The following is a 25,127-nucleotide window of genomic DNA, read 5'->3' as shown; positions in this document are numbered from 1 at the left end:
CACTTCCTTTCCCGTGGGAAGTTGAGGTATCGGTGTGAAGACCGGAGGCAGCAATCTCCACTTCAAAGTAAGCCTTCCAATAGTAAAACTGCTATCTGCTCTCTAGGTGACAAATACTCTTCCTTTGATGTAGCTTACCCTTTCATGTCCTACCAATGATGTAACCAAATGTATTGTATGTTCCCTATAAAGATGCCCTGTATTCCCCATACCTGTATTCTGATCTTAAGTTTGTTAGACCTACTGACCTAGCTTTTCTTAATAAATCTTTAAACTCTCTGCTACGTCTGGAGTAAAGTTTATTGCTGAGACGCAATGGAGTACTGAAGCCTGACACCACCGCTCTTAACCACTACACCACATGGGCCCTCTATAAGCATTTTGGTAATATGAAGGGTACGATTTATGAAAATGGGATGCTTGGGGGTGGTTGGGAACCACCGCACTAAGAGAACAGCTGCTAGCGTGTAGTGGTTAAGAGAGGTGGTTTGGAGCGGTGGATTCTGATCTGGAGAACCAGGTTCGATTCCCGCTCCTCCACATGAGCGGCAGACGCTAATCTGGTGAACAAGGTTGGTTTCCCCACTCCTACACATGAAGCCAACTGGGTGACCTTGGGCTAGTCACAGCTCTCTTAAAGCTCTCTCAGCCCCACCTACCTCACAGGGTGTCTGTTGTGGGAAGGGGAAGGTGATTGTAAGCTGGTTTGATTCTTCCTTAAGTGGTAGAGAAAGTCAGTATATAAAAACCAACCCTTCTTCTTCTTGTTCTGGGGAGCAGCTGCAGCTTGGTCCCTGCGAAACATCGCAGGATGGTTTTCTTCTGAAATCCTAGTGCAAAAACAATGCTGTTGTTTTTTTTCCGAGGGCAGGGGGAGAGTAGTTGCGAAAGCATCCTGATTTCTCCATGTTATCTTTGGAGCACGACCCAACCAAATCCCAGAGCGGGAGGTGAGAGAACGGGGGTTTGGCAGAGACTGGGCGAGTCTGAGGTATGAGTCACAAGTTGCTTTGTACATTCATTGTTCTGGGGGGGGGGGGAGTTTAGCCTCTTGTTGGTCGGCGGACACTGGTTACCGCCAAGAAAAATAATCCCCACTGGCTCGTGATCCAGCCGGGAAAGGGGTTAGCCAAGGACTTCTGGAGACGCAACCCCTGAAGGGGGGGTGCGTTCCAGGAGAGTCACATCCTTTGGTGGGAATTGCTGTGAGACATCCCGAGTGGAGGAGGAGAGATTCACCCTCCGCCCCCCTCTTTCTCTCCTGGGAGGATCCAGGGAACACACAGAACAAAGCAGGAAAGGGGCCGGAATTGGAAGAATGCGAGCGTAGAATTTCCTCCAGCACAAGGCAGTTATTATTGCTAGCTGGAGCCCTGAGGATGAACAGTGTAGGTTAAACCAGGTCTGGACAGCTGGGCTACGGTTGCCAATGCCAACCAGCTGGAGATTTCCTGCTATTACAACTGATCCCTGGCGATAGAGATCAGTTCCCCTGGAGAAAATGGCCGCTTTGGCCGTTGGACTCTATGGCATCTGTACAGCTTGGAGAAAATAAGGGGGTTGGGATTATGGAAAGCTTATGAGATCCACGGTCTGTACTGATCTTGCCGCTTTCTTCACTAAGTACTACAGGCCTGGGTAGATTCCCAGGCTAACAATTTTACACATCTGGGTTGGGGTAAACTAGAGAAGAGCTGGTTTTTATATCCCACTTTCCTCTACCTTTAAGGAGTCTCAAAATGGTTTACAATAGCCTTCCCCTCCCCAAAACAGGCACCTTGTGAGGTAGGTGGGGCTGAGAGAGTTTGGAGAGAACTGTGACTGGCCCAAGGCCACCCAGCAGGCTTCATGTGGAGGAGCGGGGAATCGAACCTGCTTCTCCAGATTGGAGTCCACCTCTCTTAACCAATACACCGCGCTGGCTGCTGACGTCTCTTGTTCTGTTCTCCCCAATTGGCATGGCCTATCTACATCTTTCAGATCACGTTTCAACGTGAGAAACGATTACATTGCCACAGCTGCCAAGAAGGGAGCTACTGCGGGCTCGCAACGCAAGTTGTTAGCAGCAGAAAAAAACGAGTTCCAATTATTTCTGTGCGCCTGGACAAATACCGAGGAATTTTGCCTTGAACGCACTTTCCTTGCTTGCGTTGATTCGCCTTGGTTGGCTCGAAGTGGGGGAGATAGCAGGAGGTTGAGGTTTGTTTGCAACTGGCCAATTAGCAGAGATCGTGCCTTGTTTGCACCCCATCGAGCTATTGGAGGTGGCGGCCATCTTGGTTGTAATCCGCGTGGCTCAGGTGGAGAGCGCCTTTGGATAGAACCACGTTGCCACCAACTTTAATGGGGAACATTATCCCTCTGTCTTCCCAGCTGGAGCCGGGCTAATTGTGTTTTGGTTGAAAGGGCTTGTTTTATGACCACGTTTAACACGCCTATTAATTGCCTTTGGCCGAGATATTTGGGACTTTCTCGCGACCTGACGAGTGTGGGTTTGGAACTCCAGTCTTGTTCTGTCTCGGGGAATGGTTCTGGTTTGGAGATGGGTTTTTTTTTTTAAAAAATCCTCGTATCCAGATGTGCGATCGCAGCCCTCCCCTTCTCTTTTTCGAAGGGAACGAGGGCAGTATCTTGATACTAATTTCCGAAGAATCCTGGAAGCTCGAGGTTCATCTGCGGCCCAGAAACACTCCCACGTGGACCTGGAATATATTGTTCCCCTTCCCTTGTTCCAGCAAATATTTCCTGGCAGAGAAACTGGCATCCGCCTGCCGTTCTCTGGACTCTTTCTCCGTTCCTCGGGTGGCCCGTTAATTCATTGCTGGATCACGCAGCTGCGTCTTAACATGTATTTAGGTCTGGCGCGTACCCTGCTTGTGGACCTTTGCCAGTCCTTCCTTATCTCCTCATTTCCTAGAGAGCCTCCACGCCTTCTTCCAGCTGGATGTCGTTTTTTGAGGAGGTGTGGCCCAAATAGAGGCCAGATTTTAAGAAAGCTCTCCTTTTGGGGGAGATTTTCACAAATATCCAGAATCGCCGTCCTGGTATCATCCAGATTTGGAGTTTGGTGTCAAATCAATGAAGAAGAATAATCAGCAGCAGCAGAAGAGTTGGTTACATAAGAATATAAGAAAGGCCCTGCTGGATCAGACCAAGGTCCATCAATTCCAGCAGTTCACACAGTGGCCAACCAGGTGCCTCTAGGAAGCCCCACAAACAAGACGACTGCAGCAGCATTTATCCTGCCTGTGTTCCACCGCACCCAAAATAATAGACATACTCCTCTGATACTAGAGAGAATAGGTATGCAGCATGACCAGTATCCATTCTAACTAATAACCATGAATACCCCTCTCCTCCATGAATATGTCCACTCCCCTCTTAAAGCCCTCCAAGCTGGCAGCCATCACCACATCCTGGGGCAGAGAGTTCCACAATTTAACTATGCATTGTGTGAAAAAATATTTCCTTTTATCTGTTTTGAATCTCTCGCTCTCCAGCTTTAGCAGATGACCCCGTGTTCTAGTATTATGGGAGAGGGAGAAAAACATCTCCCTGTCCACTCTCTCCAAACCATGCATAATTTTATAGACCTCTATCATGTCTCCCCTTAGCCGCCTTCTTTCCAAGCTAAACAGCCCTAAGCGTCCTAACCTCTCCCCATAGGTTTTTATATGCCGACTTTCTCTACCGCTTAAGGAAGAATCAAACCAGCTTACAATCTCTTTCCCTTCCCCACAACAGACACCCTGTGAGGTAGGTGAGGCTGAAAGAGCTCTAAAAGAACTGTGACTAGCCCAAGGTCACCCAGCTGGCTTCATGTGGAGGAGTGGGGAAACAAATCCAGTTCACCAGATTAGCGTCCGCCACTCATGTGGAGGAGTGGGGAATCGAACCCGGTTCTCCAGATCAGAGTCCACCTCTCAAAACCACGACACCACACTGAAGTAAAAAGTGGGAATCTTTGCTCTATTTGCGCCCTGACGATTGGCACAGATAGCGCTTTATTTGCACCACACAGAGCAACTGGAGTTGTTTGCCATCTTGTTTGCAATGAGTATAGGTGAAGTGGGGAACATCCGTAGAAATGGTGGCCTTGTTTCCATTCAGGTGAACGGAAGTCACTCTTGTTCTGTGTTCCCAGCATGGGAGAACTCATTTTGTTTTGGTGGGAAACGGTTTGAAGTTGTGGGTTCAAGAACCTGCCACTCGCATACCTCAGTAGTACAGATGGTTAAAATACACACCTTAAAATAAAATTATTCAGAATACAAAATACAGCATTTCTGACCTAAGCTTTAGCACACACTCAAGAAGTAAGGCCTATCAGTTAACTAGATAACTTCCCTTCATTATTGGAATAGATTAGGACTTCAGTTCCCAAACTTTTTGAGCCTTGGGGCGAATTAGCATGGTCGCTTTAGCCTCCTTTCTTCCCTGTTTCATTCAGGATTCAACCAGGATCGAATGCATGCATTTCCCCAAACGTGGGTTCGATCCTGGCTGAAACAGGGAATAAAGGGGGCTTAAGTGACCATGCGTTTTCGCCCATGGAGCACTTTTAAGGTGAGAAATTCATCATGAAGCACTAATTTTCACCTAGCACCTATATACTAAACCAAATGACAGTAGTGTTTTTCTTTCCAATCTCGGTGAGGGGCCGTGGCTCAGTGGTAGAGCATCTGCTTGACATGCAGAAGGTCCCAGGTTCAGTCCCCGGCACCTCCAGTTAAAGGGATTAGCCAAGTAGGTGAGGTGCAAGACCCTTGCCTGAGACCCTGGAGAGCCGCTGCTGGTCTGAGTAGACAATGCTGACTTTGATGGACCGAGGGTCTGATTCAGTGTAAGGCAGCTTCATGTGCCCATGTGTTCACGGAGCACTAGGAGATGTTTCTTGGAGCACCAAGTGCTCCGTGGAGCACAGTTTGGGAACTGCTGGATTAGGACCCTCAAGAAGCGTTTTTAGATTGTTGTTATATCTGGTCCAAATGTCTTCGTAAGCAAGGTCAGAGTGAATTGTAGCTCTATGGTATGTATATCCACATACAGGGAACAAAGATACCACTAGCTGTATATAGCATGACGGCCAGTGTGGTGTTGTAGCTGATGTCAGACTAGAATCTGGGAGGCCGGGGTTTGAATCCCCACCCTGCCGCAGAGCTTGCTGGGTGACAGCGTGGTGTAGTGGTTAAGAGCAGCAGCCTCTAATCTGGAGAACCAGATTTGATTCCCCACTCCTCCACATGAGCGGCAGACTAGTGGTTAAGAGCGACGGACTCTAATCTGATGAACTGGGTTGGTTTCCCCTCTCCTACACATGCAGCTTGCCGGTGACCTTGGGCTAGTCACAGTTCTCTCAGGACTCTCTCAGCCCCACCTACCTCACAAGGTGTCGGTTGTGAGGAGAGGAAGGGAAGGAGATTGTAAACCGGTTTGATTCTCCTTGAAAGGTAGAGAAAGTCGGCATATAAAAACCAACTCTTCTTCTTCTTCTTTTTGGGCCAGTCACACACACTCTCAGCCTAGTTTGCCTCACAGGGTCGTTGTAAGGGTAAAATGGAGGAGAGGTAAATGGTGAAAGGCACTTTGGGTCCTCGTTGTGGAGAAAATCGAGTAAATATATGAATGTGTCCTTTAAACGCCCTCAGAGCTGAGGCCCCATGCCTTGGTTCACACATTGAAAACTGGAATCCACACCCTACATTCTGAGGGGGTACCTACCGTTTCTTTGCCCTGACCTGGATGGCCCAGGCGAGCCTGATCTCGTCAGATCTCAGAAGCTAAGCAGGGTCAGCCATGGTTAGTATTTGGATGGGAGACCACCAAGGAAGTCCAGGGTTGCTGTGCAGAGGAAGGCACTGGCAAGCCACCTCTGTTAGCCTCTTGCCATGAAAACCCCAAAAGGGGTCGCCATAAGTCGGCTGCGATTTGACGACACTTTACACACACACACCATTGCCTCAGCCGCGGTACGACCTCAGCCCCCCGCCATGCACAGACCAAGGCTGACCACGATGGCCGGGCGCCACAGAGGTGAGGAGTTGCTAATTGAAGTGAAATAGCGTTCCGGGTCTACGGCTTGAAAGCCCTTTTTCTTGTTAATAAGAACTCTCTCTCTTTGAACATGGGCCCCTTGAGAACCTTTTGGAACAGCGGGGGATCGCCCGACAGGTGCAAATGGGATCTCTGCTTAAAAATGTCCAGTTGAGATGCTTTAAAAAAATCCCACAAGGAAGTCTTGAGCTGCAGTTTGACGCGCCAACAAGAGGAAGAGCACGAAACGGGGGGGGGGTTTCTTCCGAAGTTCTCATTCCAATTTCTCCTTAGACTTTTACATTCAGGGTTTCAGAAGTGGAACTGATGTGTTAAGACTCTGACAGCCTGCTAGGCACGTGTCATTTTTCTCACCTTTCAGCACCTTTTGGTCACTGTGTAGCTTATTCCCCCCTCCCCCGCTGCTGATATCTGTGTACATCTGGAATTACAGCTGATCTCCATACAACAGAGATCAGTTCCCCCTGAAGAAAATGGCTGCTCTGGAGGCTGGATTGTATGGCATTATAACCCACTGTGGTCCCTCCCATCCCAAAACCCTGCCTTCCCCAGGCTTCACCCCCCCCCCAATCTCCAGTAATGTCCCACCTCTGAGTTGGCAAGCCTAGCAGTGGCATGATGTTTTACTAGTGTGCTAGGGTGTGAGTGTGCCTCTGTGAAAACCTCTTGGAATCGAGATACGATCCTACATCATGTCCCCGTCATTTGCTTTTTTGTAGTGTTTTAGCAATGTCTTCAAAGTTTGCATGCTCCTATCCTGGAAAAAAATTCAGGCCTTTTATGCATGGCTGTTTTCCTCGCGGTCACCCCTCCTGCGACTTCAGGTCTTTGTGCTGATCGTGCATGCCATTTCCGACCGTCAGAGGTCACCTCGCACTCCCCCTGCGTTTCCCCACGTTTTGCCCGTGTTTTCAAATTTGAGATAAAACAGGTTTCTGAAAACGCGGGGAAATGCACGGGGAGAGCGGGGCGACCTCTGATGGCCGCAAACAGCATGCATAATCCAAACAAAGACCCGAAGTCGTCAGAGGGGTGACGGCGAGGGAAACAGCCATGCATAAAAGACCTTAGAAATTCTGGTCCAACGAGATGAGGGAAGAATGAAACTTTGAGCAAAATCCTGGAATTGCAATTCGCAATTCCAGTTTGACTGGCTGAAGGAAGAATGAATCAGTTGTAATAGCAGGAGATCTCCAGCTGCTACCTGGAGGTTGGCAACCCTACAAGGCACAGGGTTCCCTCTGTTTTGAAGCTGGGGCTGCTTTTAGAAATCGTTTCAACTGAGTTTTGTGAATCTTGGCGACTCTTGTCCTCCTCCGCTTCCCGAATGCCCAGAATAGTTTCGCACCTAGCAATGCCTGCCGACCTTGTCATCCGCGGGTCACGTTTGTGGGTCAAGAAGAAGCAGAACGGAAAGAGGCGGGGAGGGAGGCCAGCAATTGGGAACACTCGGCACTGTACCAGGCGGGATCTACCAGCCCGAGGAAGTGACTCAACGCCTCCCTGACTCCCGGGCTCGTGGGCGGCAACTTGGCAGGTCTGCCAGGAGGAACTGACTCAGCCAAGGTCACTGCAAGGAGGCAGTGGCGGAGGCTGGGGAGCAAACACGACCCGGAAATGCCAGCCGGCTTCTGGAACGTGACCCAAAATGCATGCTTTTCAGTTGCGAGGGGGGCAAAATTGGCAATCAGGCTGTTTTGGCTGCCATGTTTCATTTTTTTTTTGGTGTATATAACATATATATATATATATATATATATATACACACACACACACACACACACACACACACACACACACACACACACACACACACACTTTTTCTCCCTGCCACTTATGCAAGAGACTTTAAAAAATTAATAAAAAGCAATGTCTCCTGTGGAGGGGAGAAGAAGAGTTGGTTTTTATATGCTGACTTTCTCTACCTTTTGTTAAGGAGACTCAAACCGCCTTACAAACGCCTTCCCTTCCCCTCCCCACAACAGGCACCTTGTGAGTTAGGTGGGGCTGAGAGAGTTTGGAGGGAACTGTGACTAGCCCAAGGCCACCCAGCAGGCTTCATGCGGAGGAGTGGAGAAACCAACCTGGTTTACCAGATTAGAATCCGCCCTCCAAGGTGAAACGTTACAGGTCCGCCCACCCCCAGGGCCCAGACTCAGTTCCCATTCATTTATAGGTGATACTTCTTCCAACCATCAAGCAGTAGAAAAGTTCAGATGGTTTTGTGGAGGCATAGGGACCGAATTATAGAAGGTTATTGAATGCTCGTCTTTGGTGGAGATAAAGTGCTATTGTGCAGATTTAGGAATCATAGAAGAGATCACCAGAGTTAACTAGTCCAACCCCCCTGCACAATGCAGGAAATTCACAACTACTTCCCCCACACACACACGGTGACCCCTACTCCATGCCCAGAAGATGGCTGAGATGCCCTCCCTCTTATCATCTGCCTAAGGTCATAGAATAAGCATTGCTGACAGATGGCCATCTAGCCTCTGCTTCAAAACCTCCAGGGAAGGAAAGCTCACCACCTCCCAAGGAAGCCTGTTCCACTAAGGAACCTCTGTAACAGTTAGAAAATTCTTCCTAATGTCTAGACGGAAACTCTTTTGATTTAATTTCAACCCGTTGGTTCTGGTCCAACCTTCTGGGGCAACAGAAAACAACTCGGCACCCTCTTCTATGTGTGGCAACCCTTCAAGTACTTGAAGATGGTTATCATCACCCTTGCCCCCTATCTTTCCCTTCTTTTGAGTTGCCAACTTCCAGGTGAGGCCTGGAGATCTCTCGGTATTACAGTTAATCTCCGGAGACATTAGGATTTCCAACCTCCAGGTACTAGCTGGAGATTTCCTGCTATTACAACTGATCTCCAGCCGATAGAAACCGGTTCACCTGGAGAAAATGGCCGCTTTGGCAATTGGACTCTATGGCATTGAAGTCCCTCCCCTCCCCAAACCCAGCCCTCCTCAGGCTTTGCCCCAAAAAACTCCCGCTGGTGGCAAAGAGGGATGTGGCAACCCTGAGACATCAGTTCGCCCAGAGAAAATGGGTGCTTTGGAGGGTGGAGTCTATGGCATTCTGCCCTGCCGAGGTCCCTCCCCTTCCCAAACCCCACCTTCCCCAGGCTCCACCCCCAAATCTCCAGTTATTTCCCAACCCAGAGCTGGCAACCCTAACCTCTTTCCCCCCCCTCTGCTTTCCCCGCCTCTCTCCGCCACTAGGCCTGCCCATCACCCTCCAACATTCCCTCCCCCACCATTATTTATCTGCTCTCTGTTTTAAATGACACTTTAATTCTCTTTTAAATGATTTGGTCGGTGTGGCAAAGATCCCCCCCCCCCGCACGCACACATACACGCACGTACCTTTCCAGCCTTATTCGCGACTGACTGTAGTTGAACAATTTTCCCATTCTGAAACCCCCCCTTTTCTGAACCCTCACTTTGCAAAATGCCCAATTTCCAAACAGCGAAAGATGGTAATTAAAATTAATTAGCCACTGCGGAGCTGGCTGTGTTCAGAGAGGGGGCACGTGCACACTTGCGGTGGGGGGGGGGGAGCCTGAACATTCGACTGAATAATTTACATGCTCTGTCTGGGATATGGTTTGGTTCGACTTGCATGCAACTCATGGCCAGACAAATGGGGTACGGTTGCCAGGTCCCTCTTCCCCACCGGTGGAAGGTTTTGGGGGCAAAGCCTGAGGAGGGCGGGGTTTGGGGACTCAACACCATAGAGTCCAATTGCCAAAGTTCCCAGGTTCTCCAGGTGAACTGATGTCTATTGGCCGGAGATCAGTTGTAATAGCAGGAGATCTCTAGCTAGTACCTGGAGGTTAATAAATCAGACACCGAAACAATGCTGGAACCAACACATAGAGAACAAAATAAGCAGCACGCAGGCTCATATATAAATGCAACTTGTATTAATTATTTCTATAACTACTAAACATAAACAGATTTCCGTACTATCTATACTAATCCTACATCTAAGGAATCTATCTGTAACGAATAAACATAATTATTCCATTCCATTCATGCACAACAATTGCAAGCCCCCCCAAACAATCCCACTGAGATCCAAAGTCACTCCAAAAGTGAAAGGGCGAAAACGCATGGTCGCTTTAGCCTCCTTTATTCCCTGTTTCAGCCAGGATCCAGCCAGGATCGAACACATGTTCAGTGAAAACGCATGCGTTCGATCCTGGCTGAATCCTGGCTGAAACGGAATAAAGGAGGCTAAAGCGACCATGCGTTTTCGCCCAAAGTCCAGAGTCACTCCAAAAGTCAAAGTCCAGAGTACCAAAGATGGTAATTTTAATTACCATTGGTTCTTGTCGGTTATCCGGGCTGTGTGACCGTGGTCTTGGTATTTTCTTTCCTGACGTTTCGCCAGCAGTTGTGGCAGGCATCTTCAGAGGAGTAACACTGAAGGACAGTGTCTCTCAGTGTCAAGTGTGTAGGAAGAGTAATATATAGTCAGAAAGGGGTTGGGTTGAGCTGAATCATTGTCCTGCAAAAAGTATCAAATGGCAGGACAATGATTCAGCTCAACCCAACCCCTTTCTGACTATATATTACTCTTCCTACACCCTTGACACTGAGAGACACTGTCCTTCAGTGTTACTCCTCTGAAGATGCCTGCCACAACTGCTGGCGAAACGTCAGGAAAGAAAATACCAAGACCACGGTTACACAGCCCGGATAACCTACAAGAACCAATGAACTCTGACCGTGAAAGCCTTCGACAATATTTTAATTACCATGTTTCGCTGTTTGGAAATTGGGCATTTTGCAAAGGGAGGGTTTAGAAAAGGGGGGGTTCAGAACGGGAAAATTGTTCAACCACCATCAGTCGCAAATAAGGCTCTAAACGTTATATTTAGTAGTTATAAAAATAATACAAGTTGCATTTCTATATGAGCCTGCGTGCTGCTTATTTTGTTCAGTACCTGGAGGTTGGCAACCCTAAATGGGGGGGGCTTCCCTAAGAGGCAAAGACAGGTGGGAGTAGGGTTGCCAGGTTCCCCCCCGGCCACCGGCGATAGGGTTACCAGAACCAGGTTGGGAAACGCTAGGAGATTTGGGGATGGAGCTGGGGAGGACAGGGACCTCAGTGGGAAGGAATGCCATACAGTCCACCCTCCAAAGCATCCATTTTTCTCCCTGGGAACTGAACTCTGTAGTCTGGAGATAAACTGGAATTACGGGGGATCCCCAGGTCCCACCTGGAGGCTGGCGTCCCTTGGTGGGAGCAGCCCCCCCCCCAACCAATGACACCATTCCTTGGAAAACAGAAACCATTCGGACAGGGCTGATTGGTAGAGTTGGCAACTTTCAAGGGGGAACTTGGAGATCTCCCAGAATGGGAACTTATCTCCAGACTTCCAGAGATCAGCTCCCCTGGAGAAAATTGCAGCTGTGGGTGGTGGACTGACCCTCTCCAGGCTCCTCCCTAGGGTAACCAGGCATGGTCTGGCAACTGGTGGGAAATGGGAGATTCTTGGATATTAGGGGGTGGAGGAGGCTTCCCAGGTGTCCACTTATGGTGGGCAACCCCCCCCCATGGGCAGATGCAGCCTAGTGAAACGGGGGGCATTGATTGTCATCCCCACACAATGAAGTCACTTCTGGCACCGCTCAGAAGTACCACCTTCACTCTGGGGCGAATGCTAGAGCATCAGCCTGGGGCTTCCGAGTTGCGCCGGAAGTGACTTCATTGCATGGCAGAGATAGAATCATAGAGTTGGAAAGGACCCACCAGGGTCATCTAGTCCAACCCCCTGCACAATGCAGGGATTTCACAACTACCTCCTCCACACACACCCAGCGACCCCTACTCCATGCCCAGAAGATGGCCAAGATGCCCTCCCTCTCATCATCTGCCTAAGGTCATAGAGTCAGCATTGCTGACAGATGGCCATCTAGCCTCTGTTTCAAAACCTCCAGGAAAGGAGAGCTCACCACCTCCCGGGGAAGCCTGTTCCATTGAGGAACCGCTCTAACTGTTAGAAAATTCTTCCTAATGGAAACATTTGATGTAATTTTAACCCGTTGGTTCTGGTCCTGCATTTCCCCGCGTTTCCAAAGACCTGTTTTATCTCTTTTTAAAAAATAATTTGCTCCCACCTGCCGGCAACCTGAGCGTAAGTAGGCACTGGCCAAAATTAGTTTGCCCACCATAAGCGGACATAGGAGTTACCTGCCTGCAGGTGGGACCTGGAGTTCTCCCACTATTAAACTTATTTCTAGAGTTCAGTTCCCCTGGAGGAAATGGCTGCTTCGAAGGCCGGGCTCTATGGCATCACATCTCTGCTGAACTTCTGCCCCCAGGTCCCTCTTCACCACAGGCGGGAGGTTTTTGGGGCGGAGCCTAAGGAGGGCGGGGTTTGGGGAGGGGAGGGACTCCGATGCCATAGAGTCCAATTGCCAAAGCGGCCATTTTCTCCAGGGGAACTGACCTCTATCGGCTGGAGATCAGTTTTAATAGCAGGAGATCTCTAGCTAGTACCTAGAGGTTGGCAACCCTAGGCACCAACCTCAATCCTCCAGGCATTTCCCAAGCCAGAGCTTGGCAACCCTGGCCACCATCCACCCCTTGATATGATTAAAACCGAAATTAATCGGATGTAGGAAGATGCTACGCCAGATGTGATTGCCAACATAGATATTCTGGATCTGTTGGCGTGAACAATGATCCAAAGGCTCCGTATCCTGAATGCTGATTTTTTCCCTCCTCTGTCCAATTTACTTGCTCTAATTATGAATCTCATGCATTCAAAAAGCCCAGTTTCTGTCTTGAGTTCCTCCTCACTTGGAACGGAACTTTCTTGACAGCCAGGCATCTATCAAATACGTTTGTAGGACGCTCCTCATTCCAAGGAGCTCCAAGCACCAGACACGATTATCCTTTCCTCATTTTACCCTTACAACAACCCTGTGAGGTAGGTTAAGCCGAGGGTACGTGACTAGCGCAAGTGGGGTTGCCAGGTCCCCCATGGATACAATGGAGGATGGGAGGATAGAAGTGCAAGAGTTGGGAAACTTCTAGAGATTTGGGGACGGAGACTGGGGAGGACAGGGACCTCAGTGGGGTACAATACCATAAGGTAGGGTTGCCATTTCTTGGCAGGGAAATACCTGGAGATCTTAGGGGTGGAGCTTGGGGAGGACAGGGACCTCAGTGGGGTACAATACCATAGGGTAGGGTTGCCAGTTCTGGGCTGGGAAATACCTGTAGATCATGGGGGTGGAGTCTGGGATGGGAGGGATTTAAAGAGGGAAGGGACCTCAACAGGGTATAATGCCACATAGTCCACCCTCCAAATGCCTTGGGAAATACCTGGAGATTTTAGGGGTGGAGCCTGAAAAGGGCGGGGTTTGGAGAGGGGAGGGAGCCTCATCAGAGTATAATGTTGGGTTGCCAACCTCCAGGTGGTGGCTGGAGATTTCCCGCTGATCTCCAGGCAGCAGAGATCAGTTCACCTGGCTGCTTTGGAAGGTTGACTCTATGGCATTACACCCCATTGAAGACCCTCCCCTCCCCAAACCACACCCTCCTCAGGCTCCACCCCCAAAATCTCCAGGTGTTTCCCAACCTGGAGCTAGCAACCCTAGTATAATGCCATAGAGCGAACCTTCAAATCAGCCATTTCCTCCACAGGAACTGATCTCTGTGGTCTGGAGATAGGGTTGCCAACCTCCAGGTAATAGCTGGGGATCGCCTGCTATTACAACTGATCTCCAGCCGATAGAGATCAGATCACCTGGAGGAAATGGCCAATTTGGCCATTGGACTCTATGGCATTGAAGCCCCTCCCCATCCAAACCCCGCCCTTCTCAGGCTCCGCCCAAAAAACCTCCCACTGGTGGTGAAGAGGGACCTGGCAACCCTATCTGGAGATAAGTTGTAATTCCAGGAGAACTCAAGCTCCATCGGGAGGTTCCCAACCCTATACCACGCTAATGAAATTCGACAACAAGAAAAGGGATGTCTGTTTTTGTGGACAAATGGCATAAAATAAATGAATAATAGCTGGACGGTCTCTCTCTGTCTACCCACCCTTATTCCTGGCTAGGGTTGCCAGACCCCTCTTCGCCACCGGTGGGAGGTTTTTGGGGTGGAGCCTGAGGAGGGTGGGGTTTGGGGAGGGGAGGGACTTAAATGCCATAGAGTCCAATTACTAAAGCAGCCATTTTCTCCAGGTGAACTGACCTCTATCATCTGGAGATCATTTGTAATAGCAGGAGATCTCCAGCTGTTACCTGGAGGTTGGCAACCCTATTCCTGGTGCCTTGGACATTGTTTCAAAAGTATATTATATATAATACACTGAACATTGCTTTAAAATATTTACAAGGCCACTTAGCAGCTTGGTATCCAAGCTGCACTCTAGGAAATGTAGGCCTCCAGGGACTTAATCATATTTTGGTCACGTCATGAGACGACAAGAGTCACTGGAAAAGACAGTCATGCTAGGAAAAGTTGAGGGCAGCAGGAAAAGAGGAAGACCCAACAAGAGATGGATTGACTCAATCAAGGAAGCCACAGCCTTCTGCTGAAACCATTTCCAAGATGCTGGAGGGGGCTGGGGGGGAAGGGGGGAATCTTCTTTTGCTCAGTCAACTTGGCTGGCTGTCTTACCAGGCAGCGGACGGAGCAGTAAAATGTGGAGCAGGGCAAAGGAGAGAAGGGGACAGGACTTCTCCTTTGGCTGGGATGTATGATCCACGCTTGAGAAACATCGGAAGCTGCATTATTAGGGTTGCCAGGTCCCCTCTTCGCCACCAGCAGGATGTTTTTGGGGCTGAGCCTGAGGAAGGTGGGGTATGGGGAGGGGAGAGACTTCAATGCCATAGAGTCCAATGGCCAAAGCGGCCATTTTCTCCAGGGGAACTGATCTCTGTCGGCTGGAGATCAGTTGTAATAGCAGGAGATCTCCAGCTAGTACCTGGAGGTTGGCAACCCTATCTCCAGACCACAGAGATTAGTTCCTGTAGAGGAAATGGCTGATTTGGAAGGTTGGCTCTATGGCATTATACTAGGGTTGCTAGCTACCAGTTGGGAAACACCTGGAGAGTTTTGGGGGTGGAGCCTGAGAAGGGTGCAGTTTGGAACTTGGAGGGAGGGACTTGGAAGTTGGCAACCCTATGCATTATGTCCAGAAGCTGGCAAAGCTCCTTTTCTGAGCACAGGGCACGGGAGTTTTTTTTCGGATAGTTCTTGTTTGGCTGTTTTTAAAAAGCAGCTAAGGTTTTGCAATGCCAGGTTCCCTCTTCTAAACCTAAGCTGTTTGGGTTTCCGACGTTTTCTCTAAGGTACAAAAGACACTTCCTCAAAGAGCTCACAGCAGCCTGTGTGGTTCCCCCATTCGGTCCTCACAACAACCTTGCAAAGTGGATCAAGCAAAGATAGCCGTTCGCCCTAGGTCACTCATCCATTGAATTTCCCACATGGGAGAGGATTTGAACCCAGTTTCCTTCCGGGGCTCTCACCCCTACACCATGCTGATGCTGAGGTTATGCCAGGCCTTAGGAGCTTTTGATCCAGCCAGTTCAGGAAAGTTTATCTTAATTACTTTGCTGGCTGTTGTGAAAGTCAGAAGGCTGAAAAGAAAACCGCCAACATACCCAGCAGGATCTATTGCTCAAATGAAGGGATTTTGCAGAGCTGAGGCTGTGTGACCTAATGGCTAGTGCCGGTTTGACCCAGACCGCATAACTGGATTTTTGAAGAGGGCTTCATATATCTCTACATTACCGAGCCGTGCCTGGCGCAAGCTGCAAATTGCTTCCTCCGCTGTCCCGCTGTCTTGTAATACGACCCTTATTTATTTGCGATAACTTTTTTTTTGCCTTCGAAAACTGCCTTTTTTCAGCGTTTATTTTTGGTGCCAATGGAGGCTGACTTCCTCTATGTAAATGGGCCCTTAATATGCAGATTGGCGCGTATTTAATATGCAAATTGCCCTGCGGAACTGGAGGGCCGCCAATACTTCCTTGGGTGTCGCAGGCACCAGGCAGCCTTCCAGGGCGCTCGACAGATTTTCCGGGGCCGAAGCCTGCTGGGTGGAAGGCGCCCCCTCTGACCGGCGGGGGTCCTCGGTTGCTGTTCCAGATGGGCAGGGGTACGCTGGGGCTAACTCGCTGGGGGAAGCCCTTTGCGCCCACTCAGAGGGCCTGTTTCCTCCCTACGAGCCAAGGCGTTGAAAACTCAGGCCAAAGGAATTGTGGTAGGGTTGCCTACCTCCAGGTACTACAAATTAACAGCACAGAGGCTCCTACTAAATACCTATAATAATACTATTTACTAAATATATGTTCAGATTTTTATATTCATACCCACTGTCCCTTCCTACTATCTAGTGAAACTACAGCCAAGGGAATGGGCTTGGCGGCTTTTGAACTTACCAGGAGATTTCCAGTTCCGTTGTTACGTTCCCATTGGATTGGGACCCAGTCAAGAAGACTCATCGGTGTTCATCTTGTTTTGTAAAGTATACTTTACCTGAAATATCCATTGGGACAGTGGTTGTGTACTCGAGGAATATATCTCCAGGGATAGATATTTGGACTTTGGCTTACATATATTTTCTTGCCGGTTGGCGTAACGTTTATTTATTGTGATTGAATATTTGTACTAAGATACGATTCTGTAATATTGAGTATGAATATAAAAATCTGAACATATATTTAGCAAATAGTATTATTATAGGTATTTAGTAGTAGCCTCTGTGCTGTTAATTTGTAGCTACTTCTAATAACCAGCACATGTGGTGTCAATTTGAACAAGGACCTCCAGGTACTAGCTGGCGATCTCCTGCTATTCCAACTGATCTCCAGCTGATAGAGATCAGTTCACCTGGAGAAAATGGCCACTTTGGCCATTGGACTCTATGGCATTGAAGTCCCTCCCCAAACCCCACCTTCCTCAGGCTCCGCCCAAAAAAACCTCCCGCCGGTGGCAAAAAGGTCCCTGGCAACCCTAAATTGTGGTGATCAGCAGGACCAGTTCCAGGTTTTCAAGGGCCCCGTGCAGACAGTTAGCCTAATATCTGCTCTCAGAGAACTGGTGGGAACTGTTGGTAAAGAGAGAATGATTAAACCCGTCGAGGAATGAGTCCTGCAGAGAAAGAATCAGCATTGCTTCCGCTGAGGGGACATTTATTTATCCATCGATTCGTTTTCATTTATTGGCGGCCGTTCTCGCAGAGACTTGGGGTGGCTTGCAAGAGCTGTAGAGCTATTCGGCCGATCGATAAGCCGATTACAAAATACTTGAATATCATATTGAACGATAACAATATTTGATTCGTAACAGCGAAGAGTCCTAGGAAAACAACGCTATTTAGTCAATCAGCCAGCAGATTACAAAATACGATTGTGTGCGTGTCTAACAGCAAATACGCCTAGCACCGCAGCATAATGTAGTTGGGCTGAGATTGAACTGGAAGAAAAAACACGGGTTCCTTACTAAAGGTCACCTCCCCAGCTGATCCATTATACCACAGCTCTTTTCCTCTGCACAAATGCCCTCCTGAACGATTCTGCTTTGCACATTTAGAGAAATGATAGAAGCAAGGAGGCCTTTCCGATAGCCTCGGTCGGCCCAATTTGTAATATGGGAGCCACCAGAGAGAATTTCCATGAATTTTCAGTAGCTGATTTTACCTGCTTGCAGGGTGGTACCCCAAAAAAACTTTGCTAAGAAGAGTAGGGTTGCCAGCTCGGGGTTTGGAAATACCTGGAGATTTTGGGGATGGAGTCTGAGGAGGGCGGGGTTTGGGGAGGGGAGGGATGTCAAAGGACTATTATGCCATAGAGCAAGGGTGTCAAACATGCGGCCCAGGGGCTGGATCCGGCCCCTTGAGAGCTCCTATCCAGCATGCGAGCCAATCAAGGCAGCCCCCCCCAGTCCCAATCTGGGCTGACGAGGCATGGCCCATCCCGACCAAGTGACATTTATGTCATATCCGGCCCTTTATGTCATATTCCCACCCCAGTGGGAATTTAGCAACCTTACATCACTACCTGGATGAATGCAAGGTTTAAATCACACATTCAGCTGTGTGTGCATGCATTGGATGTAACGTGAGGATTACTCAATGTGCATATAAAGGAAAACCAAGGGTTACACTGTATGTGGGATTGTACCTGTGAGCACTGCAACTCGTGAGCAAGGATTATAGCAATTCAGATCCAGTGTATGCATAAAGCTATAACGCAGAGGTGAAGAACCCTACCTTTAAACATGCGCTGATGGAGCCTGGATGGGTGGTGACTGACTGGGACAGAGATCTTGGCTTCGGGGGCTCCTTTAAAGGGTTTTGTCGATTCCACCATCATCGTGGACATGTTCATGGAAGAGAGTGCTATCCATGGCTACTAGTCAAATTGAATACTAGTCATGGTGCATGCCTATTCTTTTAGGTACTGTGGAACACAAGCAGGGTAATGCTGCTGCCGTCATCTTGCTCGTGGGCTTCCTAGAGGCCCCTGGTTGGCCACTGTGTGAGCAGACTGCTGGACTTGACGGGCCTTGGTCTGATCCAGCAAGGTTTTTCTCCCTGCCCCAGGATGTGGTGATGGCTGCCAACTTGGAAGGCTTTAAGAGGGGAGGGGACATGTTCATGGAGGAGAGGACGATCCATGGCTCCTAGTCAAAATGGATACTAGTCATGATGCATGCCTATTCTCTTCAGTTATCAAAGAAGCATGCCTATTATATTAGGTGCTGTGGAACACAAGCAGGATGCTGCTGCAGTCATCTTGTTTGTGGGCTTCCTAGAGGCACCTGGTTGGCCACTGTGTGAACAGACTGCTGGACATGATGGAACTTGGTCTGATCCAGCATGGCCTTTCTTTTGTTCCTATGCCTATTATATTGGGTGCTGTGGAACCCAGGCAGGACAATGCTGCCGCAGCCATCTTGCTTGTGGGCTTCCTAAAGGCCCCTGGTTGGCCACTGTGTGAACGGACTGCTGGGCTTGATGGGCCTCCGTCCTGATCCAGCCGGGCTTTTCTTATGATCTTATGTGTAGCAACTGAGACTGGCTTGATGCGCACGCGAGTGCGGGGGGGGGGAGGACCGTCAGCAGCTCGTGTTTACCTAGGCGGTGGCCACGGCCACTTCGCCGCTGGATCGATGTCTCTCAAGCTCGGCTCCCTGCTGTGTCAACACCCCCCCCCCAGGAGTCAGGGACTTGCGTATTCAATTTCAAGATCCACTCGCAGCTGCTGTTAATAGGAATCAAGCCTTCCTCCCTTCCTTACAATTGGCACTCCTAGTATAAACCATTAATCACATCTCCTGCGGGTTTTCCGATCGCCCCAGCACAAGTGCGGAGTCTGGCGGGGGGGGGGAGGTGGGGGGGAGGAGATTAGGGAAAGGGACAGAGGGGCGTCGCTGCAGGTGGCCCGTCTTCCCCCTTCCACAGCATCCAAGGTCTCCCACCCCAAATATAGTCTGGGTTTTAAAGTCAGCCTGTCAACAGCCTGTTACCGGCATGCCCGAGGACTCCCTCCCTTCCTGGCAAATGGTCACTAGTATTCCTCTGCATCCCGCCAGCCCAGAGAAAGGTTGTGGGGATCAAAATCTCTGTCTTTCTCCTTTGCTGGGGGGGGGAGCTTCAGATATTTTTCCGGTGACACCCCCTGCTTCCAAGAACAGGCATGGAGGTCGTGTCTGTCTATGGAATGACTTTCAATCCTGCCCTTTCTCTTAGGACAGGGGTGTCAAACTCAATTGTCACGAAAGCTGGATATGACATAAATGTCACTTGGTCAGTCTGGGCCATTCCTCGACAGCCCAGATCTTCTTCTTCCTCCTCCTCCTTCCCAGCAAGGTGTAGTGGTTAAGAGCGGTGGTCTGGAGTAGTGGACTCTGATCTGGAGAACCGGATTTGATTCCCCACTCCTCCACATGAGCGGCGGAGGCTAATCTGGGCAAACTGGATTTGTTTCCCCGCTCCTCCACACAAAGCCAGCTGGGTGACCTTGGGCAAGTTACAGCTCTGTTAGAGCTAGGGTTGCCAACCTCCAGGTAGTAGCTGGAGATCCCCTGCTATTACAGCTGATCTCCAGCCGATAGAGATCAGTTCCCCTGGAGGAAATGGCCTCTTCAGTAATTGGACTCTATGGCATTGAAGTCCCTCCCCAAAAACCACCCTCCTCAGGCTCCACTCCAAGAATCTCCCGCCGGTGGCGAAGAGGGACCTGGCAACCCTAGTCAGAGCTCTCTCAGCCCTACCTACCTCAAAGGGTGTCTGTTGTGGGGAGGGGAAGAAAAGGCGATTGTAAGCCAGTTGGATCCTCCTTAAAAAAGGTACAGAAAGTTGGCATATAAAAACCAACTCTTCTGCTGCTGCCGCCGCTGCTGATTGGGGGGTGGTGGTGGCTGCCTTGGATGGCTAGCGGTTGGATAAGAGCTCTCAAGAGGCCAGATCCATACCACGAGCCTTATGTTGAACACCCCTGTCCTTGGATCTCATGGCATACATGGGCTCCCCACAATGGACACCTGTTGGTTGGCCACTGTGTGAACAGACTGCTGGACTTGATGGGCCTTGGTCTGATCCAGCATGGCTTCTCTTATGTTCTTACCCTGTGAGGTAGGTGGGGCTGAGAGAATAGCTACTAGCCCAAGGTCACCCAGCTGGCTTCATGCGTAGGACTGGGGAAACCAACCTGGTTGACCGCATTAGCCTCCACTGCTCATGTGGAGGAGTGGGGAATCAAACCCGGTTCTCCAGAGTAGAGTCCACCACTCTTAACCACTACACCACGCTGCCACCCAGCAAGCTCTGTGGCAGGGTGGAGATTCAAACCCCGGTCTCCCAGAGTCTAGTCCGACACTAGCTACTACATTACGCTGGCTGTCATGCTTTATACAGCTAGTGGTATCTTTGCTCCCTGTACATGGATATACATACCATAGAGCTACGATTCACTCTGACCTTGCTTACAAAGACATTTGGACCAGCTATAACAACAATCTAAAAAATGATTCTTGATGGTCCTAATCTATTCCAGTAATGAAAGGGTTTTTTATCTCGTTCATGAACGAGTGTGTTCTAAAGCTTAGGTCAGAAATGCTGTGTTTTGTATACTGAATCATTTTACTTTAAGGTGCGTATCTAGCAAATGTTATACCTGCATAACAGAGCACTACAAACATGGCTCTCCTTTCCTCTTGTATCCTCACAACGGCCCTGTAAGGCAGGCTAGGGTGCGAGTGAATGCCTGGCCCAAGGTCACCCAGACAGCTTCCGTGGCAGGGTGGGGAGTCGAACCTAGGTGTTCTGGATCCTAGTCTGACACCTTAACCACTACACCACGCCTAGGGTTGCCAGGTCCCTCTTCACCACCAGCGGGAGGTTTTTGGGGTGGAGCCTAAGGAAGGCAGGGTTTGCAGAGGGGAGGGAATTCAATGCCATAGAGCCCAATGGCCAAAGCGGCCGTTTTCTCCAGGGGAACTTATCTCTGTCGGCTGGAGATCAGTTGTAACAGCAGGAGATCTCCAGCTTTTACCTGAAGGTTAACAAAGCAAAAACTCAGCCAGCCATCCGCTTATACTGAGAAGGTACACACCTTGCGCTTGGATAACATGTTCCATGCAAATTCATCGTCTTAGGATTTCTATGTTTGATGAAGCTTGAGCAAAATGGGACTTTACCGGATACCCATCAATTGTCTGGAACCCAGTGACATTTTGCACTGATGATGTGAAACATATTTTGTAATTCTCTATTTACATATTGTACACTTGGACTTCAGCTGCTAAGACTGTATTTATTACACATTTGTATATTCAGCAAAAAATTGTTTGTGGTAATTGTCTACTAGACAGTTCTGGTTTGTTTAAGGCTGCTGTGCTGTTTTTGCTTTGTTAACTTTCCGATATTTGGCACAAAAAGTTTTTTGACTACCTGAAGGTTGGCAATCCTAACCACGTCGCCCATTGTTATTGCAAAGGAATAGAAGAAAACAGAATTGTCCCCCCCCCCCCGTGAGCTTTTCCTATTCTGCTGGCCTTCACCAAGTCCAACTCATTAACATATCTAATGGCTGTCTCTGGTGTCCTGATTTGTACTAATTGCTTATTGGCGTTTGGTGCTTTGTCAAGGAAATATCTCTGGAACATCAAGTGTATAGATATATATAAAAAAGAAAACCCACAAATGTTTGTATTTAAAGACAAGCACTCTCCGATGGTTAAACCATCAGAGCAAATCCCAGGTTGGCGGGATTTCACCTGTCGGCAAAAGATTCTGAATTGTTTCCGCTCAAACGTCGTAACTGCAAAAGAATTTATCGAGCCTCTTTCCTTCTAAGGACCGCAGCGCCCGTCGGATTTTGGCAGAGGTTTCTTTGTACATTAAAAAAAAATGTAGATAGCGAATATATGGTCTTTGAGACAGAGCCAGCAGCCGGATAAAAATCTCCCGTTCCTTCTAAGCTGAAAAGCAAGTCAGGCGGAGATTGGCTTCCCGCTAGGAGCGGCGCGGAATATCAGGCCGCTTGGCTTTCATGCTGAAACAGTAAGTTACTGTTGCCACCGGTCGGCCTGTGGCAAGAGAGGCAAAAGGTCATGTGCCATTATGCGCACAGCCTGGCTTTTAAAATCCACTCTCGGCGCGGGAATTGGCCCGCTGGTCACACCGTGCTCTAAATCTCCGAGCTTCCCAGAGACCTAGAAGGCGCACTTTATGTCCTCACGAGAGCCGTCTATCTTTGTGTCCTGGGGGAGCCCTTTTCTCAAGACGCATCACCTTCAATTAAGAAGGCTTTTTAGCATTCCTGGGGCATGCCGTGTGGCCTCTGGTGGGGCAGCGTTATGCACTTTGCGTGTCTAATCTTTGCCAAGGGCACCCAAATTGAGCGTGTTTTCTTTATTTCCATCCGTTTGTTCTGCAACATTTGCCGTTCGGCGTAATTTATTCTGCTTTTGCGAGGCCAGGCATATCACAGAGGTTGGAAAGCCAACTGACAAGCAGTGAAACCAGGATTCAGTCCTGGGGGTGGGGGGTGGAAAGTGCCGTCAAGTCGTGGCAAGGCAAGAGACGAACAGAGATGGTTTTCCATTGCCTGGCTCTGCGTAGCAACCCTGGGTTTCCTGGGTGGTCTCCCATCCAAGTTCTAACCAGGGCCCACCCTGCTTAGCTTCTGAGAGCTGACGGGATTGGGCTAGCCCAGGCCATCCAGGTCATGGGATGCCAGCCTCCAGGTGGGACTTGGAAATCCCCCTGAAATACTAGGGTTGCCAACCTCCAGGTACTAGCTCTCCTGCTATTACAACTCATCTCCAGCCAATAGAGATCAGTTCCCCTGGAGAAAATGGCTGCTTTGGTGATTGGATTCTATGGCATTGAAGTCCCTCCCCTCCCCAAACCCTGCCCTCCTCAGGCTCCGCCCCAAAAACTTCCTCCGGTGGCAAAGAGGGACCCTGGCAACCCTACAGATTACAGCTCATTTCCAGACTACAGAGATCAGTTCCCCTGGAGAAAATGGATGTTTTGGAAGGTGGACTCTATGGCATTTGTACCCTACTGAGCTCCCTGTCCTTCCTAGACTCCACCCCTAAATCTCCCATCATGTCTCGATCTGGAGATGGCAACCCTATCATGGTGATTCAGCACTATCAGTAACTATAAGGACTAGGGACCTGGGGCCTTTAAAAGGAAAATGAACTCCGCTGTGAAAACCATTGCCTTCATTCTTTCCCCCCAGAGGTCACTTGCTAGAACTTGGAGGGCAACCTGTAAAAAGGCCTGGGCTTTGGATCCGCTTTCTGCTTTTACCTGGGCTGTGAACGTTTTTTACAAGGCCAGCTAAACCCTCCTGTGGTTTCTCTGTCTGTCCAAGAAAGCAGATTCCTTTGAAATGTGGTGTTGGAGGAGAGTGTTACGGATACCCTGGACCACAAAAAGAAACAAAAACCAATCAGTGGGTTATAGATCAAATCAAGCCTGAACTGACCCTAGAAGCTCAAATGACTAAACTGAGGCTGTCGTATTTTGGTCACATTATGAGAAGACATAGCCCTGACCTGGATGACCCAGGCTAGCCTGATGTCGTCACATCTCAGAAGCTAAGCCGGGTCAGCCCTGGTTAGTATTTGGATGGGAGACCACCAAGGAATACCAGGGTTGCTGTGCAGAGGAAGGCACTGGCAAACCACCTCTGTTAGCCTCTTGCCATGAAAACCCCAAAAAGGGGTCACCATAAGTCGGCTGCGACTTGACGGCACTTTACACACACATGAGAAGACTAGAGACACTGGAAAAGACCATCATGCTAGGGAAAAGTTGAGGGCAGCAGGAAAAGAGGAAGACCCAACAAGAGATGGATGGACTCTATAAAGGAAGCCACGGCTCTCAGTTTGCAAGATCTGAGCCAGGCTGCTAAGGATATGATGTCTTGGAGGACATTGATTCATAGGGTCACCATGAGTCGGAAACGACTTGATGGCACTTAACACACACAGACACACTGTACATTCTGTGTCAGTACCATTCCAACCATCTTTCTGAGGGATGTTTCCAAAATTTTCAAAAAATATCAGACAACCTACTGTTCTTCCCAACATGAATTTGGAATCTGTCTTGGATTTGTTTGTTTTTTTAAAAAAACCTGTCAAATTTTATATGCAGTGTTAAGGGTACAGTTTTCAGTTAACTTTTCTTCTGCACCTTCCCGCTCTGCCACCAATGCACTCCTGTGCATTGACTGAGCACCAGCAAACTGCCATCTTGATGTGATTGTACTCTCAGTTGTGTCAAGCTCCTTTTGGTGTGGTGTCTTCACAATGCGCATGAGCGCATGTGAGCATTGGGGGGGGGACTGCACGCAATACTCCAGGTGCGGACTGACCAATGCAGTGTACCGTGGAACTATGACATCTTGCGATTTGGATGTTATGCCTCTGTTGATACACCCCAAGATTGCATTAGCCTTTTTTTAATATTTTTTTTTTATTTTTTCAAAATTATAAAGTTTCACATCAATTTAACAACATTTAGAAACGTTAATATAAAGAGTATAAATTGTACCTTAGTTGTTATACATATAAGA

Source organism: Euleptes europaea, chromosome 2, assembly GCF_029931775.1.
Source record: "Euleptes europaea isolate rEulEur1 chromosome 2, rEulEur1.hap1, whole genome shotgun sequence".
NCBI classification, from domain to species: Eukaryota; Metazoa; Chordata; class Lepidosauria; order Squamata; family Sphaerodactylidae; genus Euleptes; species Euleptes europaea.
Note: the sequence above shows the minus strand (reverse complement) of the source record.